Source organism: Cupressus sempervirens, chromosome 1 (assembly GCF_028749045.1).
Source record: "Cupressus sempervirens isolate cs-2001-9-10 chromosome 1, ASM2874904v1, whole genome shotgun sequence".
NCBI lineage: Eukaryota > Viridiplantae > Streptophyta > Pinopsida > Cupressales > Cupressaceae > Cupressus > Cupressus sempervirens.
The window spans coordinates 198,330,472-198,341,458 of record NC_143118.1 but is presented as its reverse complement, the minus strand read 5'-3'; the positions used below and the strand labels follow the sequence as shown (position 1 = coordinate 198,341,458).

At 31.7% G+C, this 10,987-nt stretch overlaps 1 pseudogene; it reads left to right on the top strand.

Moving 5' to 3' along the window:
* The first annotated feature begins 4,268 nt into the window (after positions 1-4,268).
* Positions 4,269-6,641, top strand: LOC149576801 (tryptophan N-monooxygenase CYP79A68 pseudogene; annotated as a pseudogene).
* Positions 6,642-10,987: the final 4,346 nt, after the last annotated feature.

Here is a 10,987-nt window from a genome sequence, read left to right as displayed (position 1 = left end):
TGAGTTCGCTTCTCTGCATTTTCTATTTCCAAATTTATCTGATTTTCCTTACCTGTCTTCCCATTGTTTACCATATCTACTTGCAATTGTTGGCCATCCTTCATTGCTGTCCCCTGTTCTTCATTGTTTATTTCTTTTGTTATTTTCATTTTTGATTCTCTTATTTTTCTTGGAGTGTTTCTACTTGTTGAATCCTTGTTTGACATTACTATGTACTCAGTGGATATGTTTTTTTATGGTTAATTTGTATTCTATATCACTTTGAAGGAGTAGGACTTCATGATTTAATAGATCCATCTTTTTCATATTCAGATCCAATTCTTCTAAACTTTCCTTTTTTTTCTACATTCTTCACATGTCTTAAGTTCTAAAACTGTGGTTTTATTTTCTTTAATTTTGTTCTGTACTTTTTTTGAGTCCTCTACTTCCATTATATTTTCCCTTTCAAACTCTAATTCTACTTTCTTGATCTCATCTCTTTGCATTTTATGTTTGTAGTTATCCCTACATTTCCTTTCATTGTTGTCTACCCAATCTCTAATGCCCCTTAATGTGTAGTTAAAGTTATTTTTGGTTGTATCCATTCTGAAATCTAATCTTATTTTTTCATTAATTTCTCCTTCATAATGAGTGAAGGCTAAGTTATAGATTGATCTATTAGTTATTATCTTTTTTGATTTAATAGCTCATTGATTTATCTCCATTTTAATTAGGAATTTGATCTTTCTTGGTGTTTTTGAATTTTCTTCAATTCCTATTAATTCTCCTAAGAATTTCCCTATTCCCTTTTGAATGTCAACCTCATTTAATTTTGGAGGAATTTTTTTGCATTCTATCCATTTTGTTGTTTCTAATCTTAGGTTATTATTATCTTCAAAATCTAGCCCCCGTGCAATAAATTCAACTAGGAATCCTTTATAAAAATAGTTTGATATGCCTACTAATGTATTCCTAAATTTATTATTTGACAAGGAACATATAAGGAATGATTATAATAAGGTATAACGTTACTTACCTAGGAGCTGCAGATCCTAATTATGTTCCTTATCAGTTTTTCTTTGAGTTATTTTGGTCCCTTCTAGATCACATGTGCTCCTAAATCAGAGCATTCGTTCCATTTCATCTCGCTTTCTTCATTGCTAATAATAATGGTGTCTTTGTCTTCGTTAGGGTTTTCTTATTATGGTGAATCATTTGTTATTCATTTAGCTTTAGTGGATTTGCTGATTTTTTCTTGTGAGGTGGAATGTAAACTGATGCTTTTACAGAGCTATGGGGTAGTGTGTTCTGCATCTGTACTTGGGCTTTGGACTGATAAGGATAGGGTTTAGCAATTCTTAGAGTTATGTTGTTTACAACCGATATCTTTTTAGGTTGAGGTAAAAAATGTATGCTCAAGGATTTAACAATAGAAGTAGAGTTATTTTGTTTACCTTCAATGTTGGTGTATTTGGTCTATTTGAAAAAGGCTTCTTGATTATTTAGTCATTGATCTAAAACATTTACAATGGTGCTTGGTTTTGGGGATGACTAGTTTTTGATATGCCTCTTATTTTTCTAATTTTTGACTTGTTGTCATTTGTCTTCATCATTGTTCTTCTAGTTTCTACTGATAACTGCATTCCGAGTTGCATGGAGTTGAACTAGGGTTTCAAAAGGATTTAAACTTGTAGTTGATTTGCTAGTTTGTTGTCCCTGCAAATTTGTAGATAAAACTTCGAAGCAGTTTTGGACTAGAAGAATGCTCTTCCCTACCTTGTGATGGTTATTTGAAGCTTTTTTAGGGTGAATCAAAGTTCTAGAATTATTTGCAGAGGCATGTATATGATTTTTCCTTTTGTTGTCAAATTTTGCCTAGTGTCTTACTTTTTTAGTGTCCTACTTTTTTTGTGTGCAAAATTATTATTTCTATTTCACAATATTTATCAAATTATTAATGGATATTAATATTTGAAAAATGCTTATTATAAAATAATTATATAGATTCGGAAAATGTATTTAATTTCAAATGTTATATGTAATTTTTTAATAAAACACTATATAAATTTTAATTTTAATTTTAACTTAAAAATAATTAAATAAAAGTACACAATTATTTAAAATAATTATAATTATAATAATATTTAAACATGCATTTCATTTTGAATAATAGAATTAAAAAATTAATTGTGTTTTTACTCTTACGGCATATTGATCTTAATTTTTTAATACTTTTGAGTAATGAAGTAATTAGAAAGTGACTCTAGAAAAATAATTTAATCCTAGGTATAATCATTTTTTTTTATTTACAAATGAAAGTAGTAATTTAAAATAATTTAAATTTTTTTAATATATTTTTAAAATTTTGATATATTAATTTCTATTAATATATTAAAAATTTGGATTACATAAATTTTTTATTCTAGATTAATACTATATTAAAAGAATTTATATTTTAATATAATATCTCTTCTTATAAATTCAAATTATTAGTGACAATTAAATTATACATTATTTTAAAATATATTCAAAATATTATATATATATATATAGTGGCGTAAATGTGGAAAAATTCTCACATGTAATGTAAAATGTGTATAAGATTTTTTTAAAATCTAATTTGATTTAAAAATACTTTAAAAATTAATAGAAAAATTTATTGAAAGTAGCAATATGATTATTATTGATTTTTTGAAAAGATCTGCCTCTATCCCAAGTGGTACTTCCCTCCCTCGACCTAGCTATTTCAAGAAGTTGTTGTTGTTGATGATGGATGAGCTCCCCCTGAGTCTCCTTCCAACCCCTTGAATCATTGAGGTTTTCACGATCGTGAGGATCCTCCTCCTTCGACTAGCACTACTCTAGCAGATGGCCACTTGAAGGAAGTAATATTTTCTTTTTCCAAAAAGAAAAATGAAATAGAAAAAAATTGTACCTTTTATTGAACAAGTAGATTTGCGACTTCAATTTAACAGTAATCTACCTCTAGATAAACTAAAAAACATATTGCAAGAAAAACCATTGATTTAAGAGAAGCCTAGATACTTGAATAAAAACAAGTGATTGAAAAAAAAGATAAAAGAAACAAATAGAAAATATTACATATAAACTAAAAATGGGATCACTGAATCTTACATCGCACCTCGCAGACTATAGAGAGTCCCAAGAAAAAAACTCTATGGTATTGAATGCAAGCCTTCCAATAAAAACAATATTCCTTATTTTCCTTCCTAAAATACTTCATTATATGATGACAAAACCAAAAAATAGAAATTAATAACAGAAGCAAATAGAAAATATTTCATATAAACTAAAAATGGAATCACTGAATCTTACATCGCACCTCGGAGACTATAGAGAGACCCAAGGAAAATATTGTATGGTATTGTATGCGAGCCTTCCAATAAAAATAGTATTCCTTATTTTCCTGCCTAAAATACTTCATTATATGATGACAAAACCAAAAAATAGCAAAATCAACAAATAGAGAGTAATAACAAAAGAAAATAGAAAATATTACATATAAACTACAAATGGAATTACTGAATCTTACATCGCACCTTGCAGACTATAGAGAGACCCAAGGAAAATACTGTATGATCTTGTATGTAAGAGTTCCAATAAAAACAGTATTCCTTATTTTCCTTCCTAAAATACTCCTAAAATACTTCATTATATGACGACAGAACCTAAAAATAACAAAACCAAAAAAATAGAAAGTGAAATCTTTTAGCTGACAAACATGTAAAACTGACATGGCAGGTTTTGTCATATCTATGAAAGGTATAGATGCATGGGATCGTCAGGCGGGCGGGGCATCCAACTTGATGCTGCCATAGCCAGTTAAGGAGAGATTAGACAATTTTCATCACTCTGATTCTGAAAAATTAATGATTGGAATCGGCAATGTTTAAAACGTCCAAGTTCCATTTTAGTTTCCGTTTTAGCCAGTACCCATCACTCTCGTTCGGACAAATTCATGGCAGACATTTTTCCTCTCCACATTGATATCGTCAAATGTCAAATCAATAACGCACAACAATATTTTAAATGGTTGTGATTGTGATTACACCGCGACTTGGTCTTGCTTTTCGCTGTTTCCTATAACATTGTTGAACAAGTCACTTGGAATGTGAGGTTGGAATCAAGTCAAGGAGAATTTCTATTTTAATATATAATATCTCTTCTGAAAAATCAAGGAGAGATTAGACAATTTTCATCACTTTCATCCAAGTTGCATTTTAGTTTCCGTTTTAGCCAGTACCCATCACTCTCATTCGGACAAATTCATGGCAGACATTTTTCCTCTCCACATTAATTTCGCAGCCCTGCTGTTGAATCCCACCATAGCCATATTTCCCACCCTTGCCATCCTCCTCACTATATCTGCAATCATATTCCGTTTGGTGAAGTCTTGGACACAGAAAAGCTCGGTGTCTAATTTGCCTCCAGGGCCCCAACCATGGCCTCTGGTTGGCAATGTTCCAGAGTTGTTGTACAACTCACCTGGTTACAAATGGCTTCACTCTCTCCTCCACACCTATGATACCTCCATTCTCTGCGTTCGTTTGGGAAGATCAGTCCATGTTATTGCTGTTAATCGGTCGGACAGCGCAAGAGAGTTTCTTAAGAAACATGATGCTGTATTTGCATCTCGCCCCATTACAATGGCTACTGAATACTGCAGCAGAGGATTTCTATCGACTGCACTTAGTCCATGGGGAGATCAGTGGAAGAAAATGGGGCATGTGCTTGCCTCCGAGGTGTTGTCAACCTCACGATTTGAGTGGTCGCAAGGGAAGAGAATAGAGGAGGCAGACAATCTGGTTCACTGGATATGGAAACAATGTTGTACGTCTCAAGAAAAAACCGAGGCTTTAGTCAATGTGAGAAGTGCTGCGAGGCAGTACAGTGGAAATGTGATAAGAAAGCTCCTCTTCAACAGGCGCTACTTTAGGAGTGGAGGTTGTAATGGGGATGGAGGCCCCGATGAAGAGGAGGAAGAGCACGCAGAAGCTCTGTTCAAGGCGTTGTCTCTTCTGTTTAACATGTGCGTCTCTGATTACATGGCTTGCTTGAGGTGGCTTGACATCGGAGGGAGTGAGAGGGAGATGAGAAAAGCCATTCACATTATAGAGAAGCATCACAGTCCACTGGTAGAAGAGAGGTTTCGTTTGAAGCGTGGGTGTAAGTCTTTCGAGGAACCGCAAGATTGGTTGGACATCTTCATTTCTATGAAAGATCCCTCTAGCGGGTCTCCGTTGCTCAGCTTGGAAGAGATCAAAGCTCAAGTCACGGTAGTTTTCATTCTTAGAATAGACATGTCTGAAATATAATTTTTTTGTGATATTGTGGTGTATTTTTACTGATTCATGGTTTAGGAGAACACTCATTGCATTGAGCTGAGTGGTAGGTCACCCATCTAAGTACTATGTTCTTTTGAGGACTTCTTGCCAAAGTTTTTAGGTGACAAGTTAAGTGAGCTTAACTATGGACTATACTCTGTAGTTAAGTGCATTTGAGCTGGAGTAATTCTCAAATGGATGACCTCACTAGTTAACAGAATTGTGACTGAGAAGCCCTATTTCGCATTTCAACCATCATCATGAAGTGAAAATATTAGTTTTTTATAAACTCATTACAAGATGGAGCTAAGGATGACTTTTAAAGGAATAATTAATTTATAGTAAATTTAAATTTTATTATATACATATAATCTATTTTAAAATAAACTAATATATATTTTTTTTTAAATTATATATTTAAATAATGTTGTTGTCTTAATGTTTCTGGATTTTTGGCAATAAAGACAATTTCTCAAATAGGAATGTTTCACTTCTATGAATATCACCTAAATGAAATGAGTGCTAAGTATATCCATGAATTATTGTAGGTCACTACAGATGAAACATGAATCAATGAATGTAACTCAAGAACACATAGTTGAATTCTAGCAATTGTAGAACATACCATAATCTATAATCTGTATATAATATGAATCAAATTGACCCTAGGCTAGTGATGTGCAGGAATTGGCAGTGGCAGCAGTTGATAATCCCTCGAACACAGTAGAATGGGCTTTAGCTGAGATGCTGTTGCAGCCAGAGATAATGCAGAAAGCCGTGGAGGAGATCGATAGAGTGGTGGGAAGAGATCGATTAGTGAAAGAAGAAGACCTAGCAAAGCTAGTATACATGAGGGCGTGTGCAAAAGAGGCAATGAGGTTGCATCCGGTGGCACCTTTCAACCTTCCTCACATGGCAATGGAGGACACCACAGTTTGTGGGTATCACATTCCCAAGGGAAGTCACGTAATACTGAGCCGCAAGGGATTGGGGAGAAGCCCGAGCGTATGGGAAGATCCTCCGCGCTTCTACCCCAATCGTTTCATCAAAGATGGCTGCAATGATGACATGGGTGTTGAGCTAACTGACCCTCAACTACGCATGCTCTCATTCAGCACTGGAAGGCGTGGATGCATGGGAGTCAAACTGGGCACTTCCATCACAATCATGCTCTTGGCCCCCCTCCTTCACTGCTTCCACTGGTCTACTTCTTCCATGGCACCCGTTCAACTTCAAGAAGGTTCCAATGATATCTTCATGTCCACTCCTCTCTGTGCAATGGCTACTCCTTGCCTTCTCCACCACCTCTATCCCTAGATTCAGATCACCTTGTATATATGTTTTCAATAACACATATGTTCCACTACGTTTCATGGAATATCTAAGAACTCTCTTGAATAGGAAATGTGAAATGGACATTTATTCATATATAATTATGTTCTGGAACTGCTTCTTATTATAAATAATTCATTAAAAGAGCATGTCTAGGGAAAAGTACTCGACAAAAGCTTAAAAATTTAAAAGAAGATGTATAGTGAGAAGAATTAGACCAATATCTTGTTGCTAATAGAATTTCATTGCGTTGCATTGTTTTAGCTATTAAAATATAAATGGCATTGCAATGTTTCATCAATTAAAATCTAACTTAGTTGTGGAAAAGCAAGTGTAGTTTAGTTTATTAATAAGAATTTTTATTCTAATGAAATGTAGAGGTTATACTGATAGAAAGATGTGTTGTATATAATATAAAAATGATTTAAAAAAAATCATGATCTATTCTTTACTCTTTACCATGCATTTAGGATCAAGGTCTATTTGAGATGTCACATTCATTTCATCTCTCTTGATTATGAGACTAAGATCAAGGCTTTCATGAACTTCACTGCAATTTGAAAAGAAAAGAAAAAGATAAAAAGGTAAAACAAGAAATGAACATGCAAACATAAAGAATCAAAGATTATGATTAAAAGATCAAACTCCAAAGAATATGCAGGGTATCTGTAAATGTAAGTCTATGCAAACTATTGCAACAACTAAATCCAAAGTAAAACATATGAATGAATAATAAATTGCAAGTTGGAAAGGATATCATGTAATAAAATGAGAAGCTATGAATGGAAAAGTATAAAAAGGAAAAAGATAAACCACCTAATATAGAAAATATACATTAGTAAATGTGAATAATACATTAAGAAAGGAAAGGTGGACATAAATTTCCAAATAGCATGCTAATAGCATATTATAACTCACATATTACTGTATATCACATTGCACAATGAATGCATTATAAAGAATTAATAATTAAATATTGACATTATTAGATTGATAAAATAATGACATAATTTAGTGAGAAACCCACTAATTATAACTTCTAATGCTTTGTAATGTATCTAATACTTTCTAACCAGATAAATATCTTAAAGTTTTAACTTTTATTAGCCTTCCTTTTCGTCTTACAAACATGTGAAATTGTATTAACAAAATTCCTTAATAAGGTAATTCAAGTAAGCTATATGTTTATGAAGTCATAGATATACTATTTCTAAACATCATTTAAAGTTATAATTAAGAAATAATTTATAGTAAGATCCAAGCTAAACATGTATAAATAATTAGATGAAGAAAACCTTTTCTAAAGCATGACCATTTCAACTATGATCCTTTAGTTAGATTATATAATCTATATAATGAAAAATAATATGATCTACTTCACACCAAATATTCCTAGGAAGATTCCAAATATTTGCATGTTAATAGAGGACAACCTACCCATCCAATACAACTCAAACATTTTTACTTACAAGAAAGAACTAGAAAATATTGAAGGGGTATGGGGAACTTAGTTCTAAGCGAGAATTTTAAATTTTAGTAGTTGTATGTTGATTTTCTAATTTTGCCCATCCCTTTAGAAGGAAATGGGTTTGAATTTGTTTAAGTAGTACTTCATGACATTGTTATGCCCAAATTGTTGGTGAATTACTACATTTAAGGAAATATTTTATCAATGATCTCTATATTTTGTAGCACAAATCATGCTTGGGTTAAAAGATTCCTATCATTATTTTGATGTTGGGTTATTTAGGGAATTGATTCTATTCTTGTTAGCATAAACTTTCTCCTCTTTGACTTATTTAAAATATGACTAATTATATATTTGTAATAATACATAATTATATTTCTATTTAAAAATTAAAAATTCAATTTGTATAAATTTATATTATTACAGGGTACCAAAACCCTTATATACCCTGGGTTTTTTGTCTAAAATTCATAGAGGACCTTTTTCTTATTCTAATATTTTTGTATCCTTTCTGACATCTCTACAACACGGTCTTACATAGAAAATTGGGAGAGACAATTGGCTTAAGGGGTTTACCTTAGTCAAACCCATGTTTAATAATGATCCTTAAAAATGAAGGAAATTATATAAGAAAAGATGAAATAGGAATTAGATTTGAATTTTAATCACCTTATACCTTGATGGTACAAGTATCTATGGATTTCATCACTAGTGTTAATGTAATTTCTTTGAGCTCCATGCAAACCCAAAATTAAATCTTCAAAGATAAGCCTTTGAATATGGGTATTTTATTTTACCATAATGATTTAGGAAGAAGAAGAATTCCTTGTTGTTCTTAAGGATGCTCTTGAAATCTTATTACTTAATTTCTCGATAAATTCAACATCTTCCCTTTTTTCTCCTTTTCTTATGAAATAATGGAAAGGGTGGGCTTTATTTAGTTATCTCATTTAGTAAGTTAACTTTAAAATAACTTTGAATTAATGATAATTACTTATGGGGCTTAATTTTGGAGCATGTAAAACCATAAAATATCATTCTTAAAATTTCAAGAAATAATTTTAGACACAATTTGTTTTATATTAAATTATACCCAAAAAAAATGTCATATAGCCAAATAAATTCCTTATGCCTAAAAATCTTCTATATCTAGGTGTTGAAAATATAAGAGGAGTAACCAAGAGGGGAGGAGTGAATTAGTCACCACTAAAAAAATTCCACATCCCTTAGATGTCAATACAAACTTACTATAAACTCAAATAATTGCACAGCTCAGTTAGAACTAGATATTCACTGTAACTTAGTTAATAAAGAAATCTTGAGATATTAATGTATATTATAACCTTTAGTAACTTATATGTAGAAAGATAAAGTAGTAAGAAAATAAAATGAACACATGAGACAACAAGATTTAACATGGAAGCCTGATTTGGAAAAACCACCAATGCAACTAGTTACAACTTTTTACTCTTCTAAAGTGAGCCCTGTTGGGAGCCAACCCTGTTAAAGGTTACAAAACACACTATTAATTATGACCCTATTAATGTTTTTGAATCACCCTATTAGGAGTGGCCTTGTTAGAGGTCTTAAGACACTTACAATCTAGAAATGCCGCCTTGTTAGAGGATTTACAAAAGTGACTGTTAAGTCAATTTTGTTAAGAGATTTCTTCACTACTACAAATGTTAGAGAGTAACAATGATTGACCTGATTGATGAAGCATTTGATTTGTAGGTTCAGATCATTGTTCTAGCTTAACCTTTGGATCCTCCCTGATCATAATATTCTTTGTAGCTCCTTGGATGTTCTATCCTTAATAAGATATCCTTCTTCATTTACATCTTATCTTCTTCCACAACTTCCATATTTCAATCCACAACTTGACCTTTCATTTATATAATATCCAATGTCAAGTTGGCTAGAATACCCTTAAAAATAAATAATTAACATCCATTGATTTGGCTTGCACAAACAAAAATAATAAACAAAACTATTTTGTTGCATGTTGGTTGACATTGAAATTAGGTCACTCAATTACCATTGAGTTCCTTGGTAACCAACTTGACATAGTTTACACTAAACCCCTTTGGTAACCAACCTGACTTGGTTACCACTAAGTTCCTTGGTAACCTATCTAACTTAGTTTACACTAAACCCCTTTGGTAACTAACCCGACTCAGTTAACACTTGATCATTGAACTTGGCTTCTTTTAAAAAATTTCTTGTTTGATCCTAAAGTCTTCTAAGCTCGGTTACTACTAGCAGTTCTTAGTTATAGTGTGACATTTTTGTAACATCAATGAAAATATAAAATTGAATATATTTTTTTCAATACTAGGAACCACCTTTTAACTCACTCAGTTCAATAAAACTTCAAAGGGAGAAATATATTGATAGTTTCTATCTATCAAAAGATGAGGCACATGAAGATATGAGATTAATAGATGTTAGATCATAGCTTAAACTTTAAAATGAGGTAAGACTCATCATAGAGAGAGGAGATGGAATAATTTGGTGAAACCAATTAAGAGAGGAAACCTTATATCAATCATTATAATTACCAAAGGTCAAAATAGTTTTAGGAGAACATAAAATCAATGTTAGAATCCATATATAATGAAATGAAGCTAAACTAAGAACTTGGTTAGTGATGATATTACTTTTAGGATTACATACTCATGAGAATGACCCAATACTCAAATTTCAACTCATACTATAATATTTGAGATTTGGAAATAAATATAATAGTTATAATGCCTCAAATAAAGAAAAAGATGAATGTTGTATCATTATTCATATTTTAATGGGCTTCAATATCATCATGTCATTATGAGAATATTTATGGGAGAGCATTTTCCAAGAG